Here is a 14,447-nt window from a genome sequence, read left to right as displayed (position 1 = left end):
TTTAAAAATATAACTTTTTTTTATTATTTGGTAAACAATGTTACATTTATTCAACCCGTGTAATACAATGGTTGTAAATATATTTTTTTATTATTTGGTATATAATATTACATTTATTCAACCCGTACAATACATATGGTTCTTATAGATATAACTTATTTTATTATTTAATATATAGAATTACATTTCTTCAACCCGTACAATAAATGAGACTTTTAAAAGGATAATGTTTTATTATTTGGTATATAAAATTCATTTATTCAACCCATGTAATACACGAGGTTATAACCTAGTACTCTAATATTTTATCAATGTTTTAACAACAACCAACCCTTTTTGAAGTTTTTGGATTATAACTTGTAACATAGGGTGTAGTGATACTGTTTTTATTTGTTTCTGGTTGCTATATCAATAGATATTTTATCTGTTTTTGGTACAATGAATTTTCAACACATACATTTTCAATGGCAGGGAATAGTGCTTCCTGTCATTGGTCAAAATGGATGGCCGTCCCTCTTTTATTTTATTATTTTATATCCATTTTAAAATTACGGTTTTGCCCTCAGTTTAAAATTACGTTTTCCTCCCACCTAAAAAATATAATCACCCTTTTGCCAGCAGCTCAAAATTACGATTTTGTCATAGGTTCAAAAATTACGCTTCTACCCTCAGTTTTTTATTTTACACTCGCTTTAAAATTACGGTTTTGACCCCACTTTAAAATTATGTCTTCGCCCCCAGTTCAAAATAAAATTATGCTTTTGCCCCTCATTGGTTGAAATGGGCGGCCGCCCCTCTTCTATTGGACCAACCATTTTATTATTTTATATCCACTTTAAAATTACGGTTTTGCCCCCAGTTTAAAATTATGTTTTTTTCCAAACTAAAAAATATAATCACCCTTTTTCCAGCAGCTCAAAATTACGATTTTGCCATAGGTTCAAAAATTACGCTTCTACCCTCAGTTTTTTATTTTACACCCGCTTTAAAATTACGGTTTTGCCCCCACTTTAAAATTACGTCTTTGCCCCCAGTTCAAAATAAAATTATGCTTTTGCCCCCAGCTCAAAATTACGATTTTTCCCTCGGTGCAAAATTACGATTTCACCCTCAGTTTAAATTTACTTTTTTGCCCCCAGCTAAAAATAAAATTATTGTTTTTCCCTACCTCAAAATTACGATTTTACCCTCGATTCAAAATTATGATTTTCCCCCACTTCAAAATAAAAATATGACTTTACACCCAGCTAAACCGAAAAAATGATTTCGACCTCGGTAAAAATATTACGCTTTTACCCTCAGACAAAATTACATTTTCACCCCAGTTCAAAATAAAATTTTGTTCCCCCCCACCCCCCGGCTTAAAATTACGATTTTACACCAGTTTATTATTTTATATCCACTTTAAAATTACGGTTTTTCCCCCAGTTTAAAATTACGTCCTTGCCCGTAGTTCAAAATAAAATTATGCTTTCCCCCGGCTAAAATTTATGATTTTCCACTCGGTTCAAAATTACGATATCACCCTCAATTCAAACATACGTTTTTTTTGCCCCTGGTGCAAAATAAAAATATGGTTTTCCTGTAGCTAAAAATTAGGATTTTACCCTCGGGAAAAAAAATTTGATTTTCCCCCAAGAAAAATAAAAATATGACTTTGCCCCCAGTTAAAAACTGCGTTAAGGAGTTGCCTAACACTCCTTTTACTTTTTCTTTATAGCAAACTATGGTACTGTTTTTTTGATTGGTTAAAAATTATTTGGCCATCGCCCCGCAATTCGAGCAAGGCAACACCTAGTTACTAACAAAACATGAAATCTATATATTATTGGACCCAAAAATTCAACGTTATAGATGGAGCACCGAAGGTGAATTAAAATGTGTAGAACTATAGAAGGCATGTGTTCCTGGATTTGACTGGCTATTATGTGTGTTTTTTCAATTGGACCATGCAAGAGCCAATTAGGATGATAGTAGTGTATTTGTTTCTTTGGTTGTTTGTACTCTAAATGGGCTTTAGGGAAGCTTGGGCTCTAGAATTTTTGCCAAACTTGTTAAGCCGAAGTTAGATTTTCCTTTTATGGGTATGTTTGGCAAAACTAGTTGGTGGCTGGTAGCTGAAAGCTGGAAGCTGGTAGCTGGTGGTTGGAAGCTGGTAGCTAGTAGCTGTAGCTTTTTAGATATATTTGGTGTTTGGTAGAGTAGCTGGAGCTTTTAATAAAATGTATAAAATTACCAAAATGGACATAACTAAAAATTTAGAAAGTTGGTGCATTAAAAAGTTTCTTATTTTGAGAGGTTAAAATAGTCATTTTTCCCTAAAAGCTTGTAGCTCCTTCTAAACGCTACTAGTAGTAGCGTTCCACCAAAAGCTTCAAGCTCCGAACCTAAAAGCTTAAAGCTCCTTCAAACAAACAAGACTTTTTATTAAGTAGGAGCTTTTTCTTAAAAGCTTAAAGCTAGAAGCTCCTAAAAGCTCCTAAAAGCTCCATGCCAAACCCTATATCAAACAAATCCCTAATAAATTTTGTATTATTTTTTATTATAAGAAAGTGTTTCCGGGTCTGCCCCAATTAAAACAAAAGTTGTATAAACTACTCTCAAGTTCCCCACGTTGTAGAGAGCGGGCATAAAATAATGCCATGTAGCAACCAAATCAAACCCGGGAAAAACGTAAAACAAAGAAAATGAATTTCTAACAACAAGTGACTCACGTGACGTGATACGTAGGCGAAGTCGAATTTATACCGACACGTAGGCGAAGTCGAATTTATGCCGACACGTATTAGAAAGTTAAGGGGGTTAAAAAAAACCTAGGTGATCAAATGTCACCACCAAACACTGTGCTAATAAAATAACTAAACTTATTCAACTTTTGTGGCAAAATTATAAAAAAAACAAAGTTTTATTATATAAATAAAAAACCTTAAAGTTCAATAATAATAATAATAATAATAATAATAATAATAATAATAATAATAATAATAATAATAATAATAATAATAATAATAATAATAATAATGACACAAAGGAAACACTATTCCTCCCGTATGTTTTCATCTATTTATACTATCTATAAAATGAGAAATCCCAATAACATAAAAAAAACTGATCAGGCAGCCATAAAGGTTGTCCATCAATGTTTTTTTTATGTCATTATTGCATCATAAGTCTTAATATATAAAAGAGTAAACTGCAATTTTACCCCTAGGGTTTGGGGTGATTGGCACCCTTACCCCCCCCCCCCAAACGAAATAATTGCAATTTTACCGCCCAACGTTTGCTGTCATGTTGCAACCTTACCCCCCGACCTCAAGTTTGTTGACTGATCTGTTGACTTGGTGGTGAAATGACTATTTTACCCTTTTATTTTACCCTTCAACATTCCTATTATGTTGCATAATTACCCCCCACAGGTAAATTACTAAAATGCCCTTTCATCTTCCCCCTATACTTTCTGTTAAGAAACAATTTTACCCCCTGGGACATCCAAATCCCTTCCCGCCACCACCCAGATTCAATTCATTTGCAGCATATTGAATAACTTAATCGAAACCAATTAATAACTTATGATGCATATTGATGCAATTAATAACCCCTGCTCTTATGTTTTAATTTCTTTTGCTTCAACAGGGTGGTGCTAAGAAAGTCATCATCTATGCTCCTAGCAAGGATGCTCCCATGTTTGTTGTGGGTGTCAACGAGAAGGAATATAAGCCCGATCTCGACATTGTTTCAAACGCTAGATGCACAACCAACTGCCTTGCTCCACTTGCCAAGCTTAAGGTGAAAGACGAAAAGACCATTCTCTTCGGTGAGAAGCCAGTCACTGTTTTTGGCATCAGGTAACATCTAGAAGACTCTTTTTAGTTGCCTGTTTGGAGTCTTTTGTATTAGAACTGTTTAGCAAAATGTTTTGCCTTCTATTGTATTTAAAGTTCTGTTTGTTTTTTTTTTGTTCTATTTAGGAACCCAGAAGACATCCCATGGGGTGAAGCTGGTGCAGAATTTGTTGTGGAGTCAACCGGAGTCTTCACCGACAAGGACAAAGCTGCTGCTCACCTAAAGGTTTAATCCGATCCCCGAGTTTTTAGACATTTTTTATATTTTAATTTCTTTTATTGTCATGCCTTTATCTGGGTTTCTTTTGCTTTAACAGGGTGGTGCTAAGTTGCTCTTCAGAGAGATGATGTTGAGCTTGTTGCCGGAGGTGGAGGTGGAAACCGGTGGGTGTGGAAGTGTGGTCGCCGGAGGTGGAGGTGGAAGCCGGTGCGTGTGAAGTGTGGTCGCCGGAGGTGGAGGTGGAGGTGGATCGCCGGTGTGGAAGTGTGGAAGAAGGAGTGGAGGTGAATCTTAGGGGGTAAGGTTGTGATAGAATGTTGAGTTAAGGGGTTATTATAATATGTAAGGTACTATTAACGTGAAATTACATATTTACCCTTTGACCCTCCCATGGTTTTGTTGACCGGTCAACAAATTTGAGGCTGGGGGGTAAGGTTGCGACATAACAGCAAACGTTGGGGGGTAAAATTGCAATTATTTCGTTAGGGGGGTAAGGGTGCCAATCACCCCAAACCACAGGGGGTAAAATTGCAGTTTACTCTATATAAAATCAATTTAAAATATATTTAAAACACTGACATCAAACCTCTGCCCATATACATGTATTCATGCATATGAAATTGAAACCTTTGTCACCAAAATCTCTGCCTAGATTCAAAATTCAAAATTCTGGCTCTAGATTCAAAATTCAAATCGTACACGTATACATATATAACACAACTGATTCTGACTCCACATTCAAATTTCAATTTATCTCTCTCACTCATATCCGTGAGCAATCTCTCTCCCCCTCTCTCTCTCTCTCTCTCAAATGCAGAATTTCCATATTCAGTCGGTTCATCTCCAATTACAGATCTTTGTACTTCATGTAATTCTTCCAACATCATTGTTGCAACATCGTTGAAAGTCTGCTTTTTTTCTGTAATTTTGAATTTTAAATTTTGAACTGATCTACTCTAATTCTCGTTTTATATTTCCGCCTAATCAGAGTTGTTTGAAATTCATACAATCAGTTGCGGGTAGGGGTGCAAATGAGCCGAGCGGCTTGCGAGCTACTCGAGAACGGCTCAAGAAAAAACTCGAAACGAGCCGAGCCTTATCGAGCCCGAGCCAAGCTTGAGCCTAAAACAAAGCTCGTTTGTTTATCGAGCCCGAGCTCAAGCCTCGCTTGTGAAGCTCGTTATGCTCGTCGAGCCTTATTAAGCCTTAGTGTAAATGAGCCGAGTCGAGCCGAGCATATTTAAACTTATTTAGAAGCTGATCTTGAACCTAAAAATAAGCTTATTTAGTAAACGAGCCTGAGCTCGAGCTTCACTTATCGAGCTCGCGAGCCTAAAAAGTCTATTGTTTATATTATTTTTATTTAATATACTAATTAATAGATCATAAACGAGCTAAGCCCGAGCCGAGCTCAAGCGTGAGAAAATACAAACGAGTCGAGCTCAAGCTTTGAAAATAAAGCTCGAATCGAGCCGAGCTCGAGCCCGAGCTCTCATAAGTTAATCGAGCTCGAACTCTAGCCTGGTCGAGCTCGGGCTCGACTCGGCTCGTTTGCACCCCTAGTTGCGGGTTATTTTAGGTTTGTGGATTCTTTTAAACTGTTGATAATTTTTATTTTAAAGTGTTGATATATTTCAGCTTTGTTTTTTTTGAGCGACCAGTGGGAAATTCTTCTGCACTTTTCTTGAAGTCTGATGTAGGAGAGTGGAGGACTTCATGAAGCAATCTGATGCTGCTCCAGGTTTTCTTGTAATTATTATCACTGATGATGTCGATTTTTTTGTTTAGTTCTTCATCAGCTCTTTTTTTTAGCGACCATCTACATAATTTCATTTTAACATTGTTTGTGTCCGACCAGTGGTAGAAGCATGTGTTTGCTATTTAGAGTTTTATTGGTGTTGCATATTTTGATTTGTTTTTTGAGATATGCCAGAGGTTTAAAATTTGTCCTCTCGGTTTCTTGATATTTAATTTTATAGTTTTTCCCATGAAAACTTATTTTTGAAAGGTTTTGCATTAAATGGCTGTTTTTTTTAAATATGAATGTATATGTTTATATTAAATGTACACGTTTTTGCCTCTTAGATTAGTTTAAGGCTACAGTGAAATTAAATCTGACATTTGGGCTGTTAGCTATTTCACTATATAATATCATTGTCAGTTCACCTGTTTTTCATCACGTTTTACTACCAACATATCCTTCTTTCACATTAGTTGAGTAATATATAACTTAAAATGTCATCATACACTTCTGCAGACTCCGATGATTTAAAGCAACGCTTTATCAAGCAAGTTGAGGATCAAGTATATGAGGATAAGGCTATTCTTCAAGAGCTGAAGAGGTGTTTTAATGGACTGCATCTTGGTCTATTCACGAGATACCAGGTTTCCAGAAACCTGATGGCGATGCCTTTAAATTCCGTACGTGACCTTTGTGTTGTCAGTAATATAGAGTGCGGTGATAGAGACGTAGAGTTCATGGCGATGCTCAAAGATATACATAGAGAAGTTCAGTACTCTCGATGGGGTTGAAGCTAAAATTTCTTAATTCTTGCTGTTAGATTCTTAAATTTCTTGGTGTATATGTTAGATTTTAAAGTTTCGTTGTTCAGTACTCGATGTAATTGTTGATCTTTTAATGTCATAAATAACTTCTAATTCTATTAATCTTTGTGGAGCATTTTATTTTTACTAATTTTAGCATGAACAGTTGTTTGAGTCGATATCTGCTACTGTAAAGGTCTGTGAAAGTTAAAGTTACACACATGTAAATTTTGTACATATGTAAATTTTATACATATGTAAATTTTACGCACGTGTAAAATTTACGTTTAAGAAACCGACAAAATCTGGAATTTTACACACGTGTAAAATTTTACACATATTTTTATCATCGAATTTTGTCTTCATGTAAAAGTTTTGCAAAAAAATAACTTTTACATCATATGAAGCTTGAGCTCGAGCTCGGCTCGGTTGGACCCTACTTATTTGAGCTCGAACTCAGCTCGTAAATAAAATCGAAAGCTTGGGCTCGCCTCGGTTCGACCATACTAATGTGTAAATAGATAAATATATTTTACCTTAGGTCAATCTTGTTCCAACTAATACAAAACTGACAATGAAAATTCAACAATATGATCCTTAAAAAAAATTCATAACCTGGAGCACATTTTGTTTATCCACAAAAACTAAAAATCTTGACTTCAAATAACAATAATCAACGATTTAATTTCAAAAATACAAATCTAAACACTCGTTAAAATGTCAGTTATCTTTCCTTTTTGTTCATTTTTTTATATAGCTGCACAATATCATATGATCAACTTCATAACCAATTTGGACTTGATGTGTGCAAAATGCAACATATAAATTACATCAAATGAGACATAAAACTAACCCTTTTTAGTACTAATGTTGGAAAAAGTGTGCTTTTGTCTTCCTTTTGAATTTACAGGACCAAATAAGCTTAAACGAGCAAAAGGAAAAAATATACAGCAAAAACCAACATAAATACAAAGAAAAGGAATAAACGTGACATGCCCGACCCCTCAGCAGCATCCCCAAAAGCAAAAGCAAAAACAAGAAGCAGAAGACTGACCATGGGGTCGTGCCCACTGGACACGGGGGGCGTGGTCAACCACCTACAGAAAAGACAAAGTTGTGGAAGCTTCTACGCCCACCACGGGGGCGTGCACAGCTCAGCACGGGGCGTGGTCAACGCTAAGATACGCAGAATCTTGCAAAATCTTGTTAGTACAGATACGCTTCTGCCCACGGGGTCGTGCCCGCTGAACACGGGCCGTGTGGAGCCCTATGCTGACAAATGCAGTTAATGAAGTGTAACACCCGTCTCAATTGTTTAGTATTTTATCATAAAATACGCACTTTTAAAACAAAAGCACCTTTTCATGAGTTAGACTAAATAGTAGGAGTTTATAATGATAGTAACTTAGTTAATTAACCATCTAGTTTAACCATCCAAAAACGACAAGTTAAGTGTTTACAACATGAACATTGTTTTCAACAAAATTAAATAAGCGCGGAAGCTTCAAAATATAGTGTTCGGTTCTTGGATACTTGCTTGATCACCATCCGGAGTGAGACCAACATCACCTAATATCAAAACCACATTAAATGTTAGTTTTGACAACATTAAAACATATATAATCGAGTTCTAGTGTTAAACAATGAAAAAAAATAAAATTCTTGAAATTTTAGTCTGTCGCGCCCCGCGACAGATTCCCCTAAGCTTTCGCGCCCCGCAAGCGCCTCCTCCATGTCGCGACAGAATTGGTGTTCCCTGCCGCGTGCCGCGGGGGAACCCATTTTCCAGTGGGTGCAGGTTTGAGACCTGCATTTCCTGCCCAGCACCATTTTTCAAAAAATTCAACTTCAAAGACTCATAACTTTCTATCCAGGTGTCTGTTTTATGTGATTCTTTTTCCTACGTGTCTGTAATTAAATTACCAACGCATCTATCATGATTATCATATCAAAATTTGAGTTTACGGACTTAAAGTCTATAAATCCTAATTGTATTTATTCGACCCGCATAGTTTTACATCAAATTCTACCACTAACATCTTCATGACCACAAGACGTATTTACCCATCTTCCGGGGCTGACGATCACTGGCGTACCATTACCAATTCCATGGTTTACACCATTTCAACAACAACCAAACATCTTCTAATCTAGTTTTGACTCGTTCAATTAAGCAGTGATCATCGTCACTTCAACTAATGCAAATCCTTATTCTAAAACACAACTTTGAACGACTACGATGTCAAATTAACATAATGTAATGAAACAAGTTACATACCTTCAAAGCGCACCCTTCAAACGCGCTTCACCACCTGGCTTGTCCGCTCGACGTTCCGGTTTCCTTTCCTATAGAGTTCAACCATGATTTGTTTAGAACTCCTTCATGTCACATAACGCATAATTTGCCATAATATTCTAATATGCGTTTATATCAAATTTCCATCATTTAACTTTCTTTTAGGCATTTCTACAAACACCTAAGGGGCATTATTTCACACAAGCTATAATCAAGTTTGTGACAACCCTCAAAATCCCATGTATTCCGTACAATTTATTAATAATAATTAATGTGCTTGACGACTGTGTGGAATTACGTAACTGCTTTCTGATATCTGTGTTATATTTACATGTGCATGTTGACACACTAATAGTGTACAGAAAAGTCATTAAATAGTCTGTTATGACTTCCTGAGTGTTAAAAATTAAAAAAAAAACGTTGCAAAAATATATATGTAGGACGCTTTACGGATTAATTAAGCAGTCTAACGGAACAGTGTCGAACCGAACAACCGGACACTACCCGGAACACAAAAATATTGTTAAACACATTGTTTCACATTTTACTGAGCCAGTTATGGTTCCCGAACATCATGACACCTCTTACAAAATATCTACTAACTAATATATGTAACTAATACTTAAGATGAAACTAGATTGTAACTATTTAGTTTAACCTATGCTAGACCCTCCCCCACCTAATCTATGGCCATCATGGCCCCTACACAACTTGATTTTATTTCATTTGTTTATTAGATCATGTCCCCCCCCCTACATGACACCTTACACAAAGGATTTAGTGGAAACTTGGTTATAAGTAATGCATGAAAGGTTTAGAGCTCATTTCTCATATTTCACCAACACACACCAAAACTCACTCTTCCCTCCTCCGTTGGCTTCGGCTGAACTCACCACCACCATCATCACCTTCATTCAATCTTGCTTTATCCATTTCATTCATATACAAAGGTGTATCAAGGTGAATCACAAGGTGTGGAACTCACGGATCATTAAAGACCTCTCTAGATTGCTTTTATCCACCACTTTTACGCCTTTGATCTTCCCTAGCCTCGAGCTAGTAGTAAGTGACTCTAAACCTCTTCTTGATCTTGTCTAGAGTGGTTAATTAAGAGTTTTGTCGGATAAATCGTGAACACTAAAAATCAAAACTAAAAAGTCTTGCTAGAGTGATGAACTTGTTGGTTAAAGAGTAAATCATGATGAAACATGGTAATACAAGATAAATCTGAAATATATGAGTATTAGTTTGCTGTAAATAACTTATAACCTGTTGTTAATCATTATTAGAATGAATGGTAATCATATGTGTGCGTTTTAGTAGACTTTAGACTGATAACAGTTTGCTGATGTGTATTCTCAGCCGCCTTTAACAGGCTGTAAACAGGTCATAAACTCAACGAAAAACTGATATTTCAAGTCTAAAATGTGATATTAGGAAATACGGTTCTAATGGCACCGGAATCATAATTTTTGGACTCCGTTTACTATTTTTAAAAGGTCATTTTGTAACAGCAGCTCAAGCTGCATTTTTGCTGCTGAAAATAGGTGTTATGTTTTTGGTCGTAACTGGAAAAATATGATGAATCAGCTCATGGAATTCATACAGTAGATGACAACTGATGTATCTGTAATTACCCTACTGGAATTTCGTAAATCGGACACTCGATGAATTTTTAATAAATTGTTCCGTGGACTATGGTCAGAAATGCATAAATCTGAGTTCAGTCCGGAATATGAATTTTTATAAAATAACTGGTAGTGAACCGGAACCCGATATTTTTACACAATAAAATATGGAACGTTTAAGAAATCCTGTAAAAATTTGGGAATTTTTGGAATAGTTTAACTATTTATTAAAACGTCCGAAAACAGCCGGTTTTGAATATAAATGCTGAATTGGGATAAGTTGTGACTTGCGTGTCTAAATGTCGAGTATGCTATCCGTGAATGATCTAACATGACATATATGTTATGTGCATTATCGTATGTTTGACTTTGAGTGGGGAATGGATGGGAAACTTAGATGGGCATAAACCGTTAAAACGATGCATGTTGTGTGATAGATACGTGTAGGAACTTTGTGTTCTGTTTGAAAGCCACTAAATGACTAACTGGTAAATTATATTAGGACGTGATTGACCGACCTCGACTGTTAGCTATATTTGAGAATCTAACCGAGCAAACCAAGGTGAGTTCACACACTTTCTAAGGCATGGGATTCCCGGTGGTTTGGGAATGGGTTAAAGAATTAAAACGGAATCTACATATCCTACTTAGGTAGGATATGTACGGCCATCCTCCTCGGGTAGGATGCCAGTATTAATCCTGCGTATTCTCTTTGGGAGAACTACGTACGTTCGTCCTCCTTGTGTAGGACAACAACCTTAAACTTACTAGACAAAACTCTATCATAAGTCCCTCATTTTATATCGACTTAATCGCCGAGGCCAATGGCGAGCGGGTCATTAGTTAATAGCGCTATTAGGTTTAACAAACCTCACACCGTGCTAGTCGGACGGGCGTGTACTAATGGACTATGGCAAACCATCAGTGATGATAGACACTGATGTAGGGCACAACTTACTTGCGTAGTAGTCGATATCATACGGTCTAGTAGTTCACATGGGGAAGCCCCCACTAATCATGATCAGGGTATGGGTAATAAAGAATGAACTGGTTAAACTTTCTTTCAACTACGGGGTAACCCCCACGGCAATTACGCCAAGGAAATACAAACCACGTTTTCGGAAAACAACTTAAAACTAAACAACCAAACGTGAACTCACTCAACTTTGTTGTTGACTCGTTGTTACATGCCTTACAGGTCGCTAACTGCTTGGAGCTTGCACAAGGAAGGAGTCATTGTGGTGTACGGACGGTTATGTCCCGTGTTTAATATGTAATCCTTATGAACTTATTAAACCTATGCGTCGGACTTTAAACTTATGAACTGCGAACTTATGTTTTGAACTTTATGTTTATGCTTCCGCTGTCTAAATTAAAACTTGGTTAACTAGCTTTTGGTCACCAATCGTATTGTGGTTGGCTTGATTTATTTAAATACGTTGTTCAGTATGATTGGTGGCTCGATCCTGGTCACGTCACGCCTCCACGCGGTAGTACTCCGCATGGTGGATTTTGGGGGTGTGACAGATTGGTATCAGAGCCATTGGTTATAGTGAACTTGGTTTTAAAAAGGGAAAAGCTTTTTGATAAAACCAGACTATAACCTGTACAGTGCTCAACGATCCACAACGACGCTTCGCTCCACGTGCAAGACTCGACACCATAAGTGGTATGATTTATGTTATATTGTCGGTTAGATAGTTCTCACTGTGCATTAGATAATGTGGTAGTTGCTATTTGAACCTTGTGTGCTTACTCTCTATTGTCGTCCCACACTTACGCACTTTCGCGACACTTTCCTCACTTACGTTGCTTCGTTATGAAGATCATGAATGGACGCGGAGGACGTATCAACCTAACTCAACAACTGACGGCTTTGATCAACGAACGAGTTGCTGAGGCACTCGCAGTTGTTCCTGCAGGAGGTATAACCTGCCATATCAACCCATCTTAGGACGTTTAGATCCCACCTTCGTGAACCAACTCTTGTGCTTAACCTTGTCCTTTATTATCGCACCACAGGTCAACATGCCCAACCTCCCGTTCCTTCGATCCGCGACCGATATAACGAAACGCTAACAACCACACCGCGATTTTTACCAATCACAAGATTACCCCCTCATTACCTTGTTGGGTAGTTAATTATCTTATTTTGATCTACACCCTCGTATACCCAACTTAGCAAGCGGATGCCTCCTAATGATGGGATAGTCTTCGGGACATTCGAGGACGGCGATACGGATTACTCAACTTACATACGGACACGACGAGCTACACATTTACCTCACCCCTTTTCCCCCTTACACTACAAGAGTCGCACTTTGATCCTACGATGGTTTATCATAATTATGTGAAATCTTTTCGCTAGCCTTTGTACCGACCTATGCTTAATGCAATGCCTAATTTCTACTATTGACATACACAGAACCATTATTCCTTTACCACAGTGACGCTAGACACTAATGCGAACTCACTCTAGATTAGAGGGTTTGGAAGGCTCGAATTTCTATCATTGGTGATCACTTACTGAAACCTTGAGTGTGATGATGTGTTTATACTCTCTTGAACGCGTTTTCGCGTCCTTTCTTTGGAACCTCACGATTACACAAACGTATTTTTAAATTCATTCACACGACCTAAGGAAACTCCTACGAACTTGATTGCTTACCGACTTGCTAAATCGAAAACTCATCTAAGTTCGTGGATCTAGGTGAATTGTTCCTCCTTCGCATGTGGGTGATGCAAGGAACGATCCCAACGTTGTGATGGGTAAGTTTCTTCTGGAGGATTCCTTTGTTACTGTTTTATTTGATTCGGGTGCCGATACTAGTTAGTCAGATGCTTAAGCGTACCCCAACACTTTTGAACACCAAACACACGGTAGAACTAGCTAATGATAAAAGTCTTGAAGCCACACACGTAGTTAAAGGTTGTAACCTCGTCTTAGCTGGTCAGACTTTCTCTATCGATCTTATTCCTATCACACTGGGTAGTCTCGACGTTGTTATTGGGATGGATTGGCTATCTTATCATCAAGCGGAGATTGTTTGTAAGGAGAAAATCGTCCGCATTCCTCGTTCTGGTGAAGAACCTCTCATGATTCGTGGCGACAAGAGTGGTGCTGTCGAAGGCATCATCTCTTTCCTTAAGGCCCAGAAGTGTTTGCGTAAGGGCCACACTGCTATTCTAGCCCTCGTTTCTGATTCATCCTTGGAAGAAAGGAAGATAGAAGACATTCCTATTGTGCGCGAATTTCCTGAGGTATTTTCTGAGGAATTGTCTGGTCTTCCGCCTCATCGCCAAGTTGAGTTTCAAATCGAGCTAGCTCCCGGAGCAGCGCCCATAGCTCGAGCACCTTATCGTCTAGCTCCATCAGAGCTTGAAGAACTGTCCATGCAACTACAAGAACTCTTGGAAAAGGGTTTCATACGTCCTAGCTCTTCGCCATGGGGAGCTCCAGCCTTGTTTGTGAAGAAGAAAGACGGTACTTTCAGGATGTGTATTGACTACCGCGAGCTCAACAAGGTGACTGTGAAGAATCGTTATCCTCTTCCACGCATTGATGACTTGTTCGACCAGTTGCAAGGGTCGAGCTATTACTCTAAGATTGATTTGAGATCGGGATACTATCAGCTGAGAGTCCAAGATGAGGACGTCTCCAAAAAAGCATTCAGAACTCGTTACGGCCATTACGAGTTTCTGGTTATGCCATTCGGGTTGACGAATGCACCAGCGGTCTTCATGGATCTCATGAACCGAGTGTGCAAGCCTTACCTGGATAAGTTCGCTATTGTGTTCATCGACGATATCCTGATCTATTCTAAGAGTCAGGAGGAACACGAGCAACATCTACGACGTATGCTGTAACTTCTTCGAAAAGAGCAGTTGTATGCCAAGTTTTCAAAATGTGACTTCTG

General features: G+C 37.8%; 1 non-coding gene across 1 annotated transcript; it reads left to right on the top strand.

Moving 5' to 3' along the window:
• Nucleotides 1–3,777: 3,777 nt before the first annotated feature.
• On the top strand, nucleotides 3,778–4,173 carry LOC110943146. Its single transcript, XR_004893899.1, has 3 exons — nucleotides 3,778–3,845; nucleotides 3,969–4,068; nucleotides 4,160–4,173. It is a non-coding gene; the product is annotated as an uncharacterized LOC110943146 (transcript).
• Nucleotides 4,174–14,447: the final 10,274 nt, after the last annotated feature.

Source organism: Helianthus annuus, chromosome 5 (assembly GCF_002127325.2).
Source record: "Helianthus annuus cultivar XRQ/B chromosome 5, HanXRQr2.0-SUNRISE, whole genome shotgun sequence".
Lineage (NCBI taxonomy): Eukaryota > Viridiplantae > Streptophyta > Magnoliopsida > Asterales > Asteraceae > Helianthus > Helianthus annuus.
Note: the sequence above shows the minus strand (reverse complement) of the source record. Positions and strands in the feature narration are given on the sequence as shown.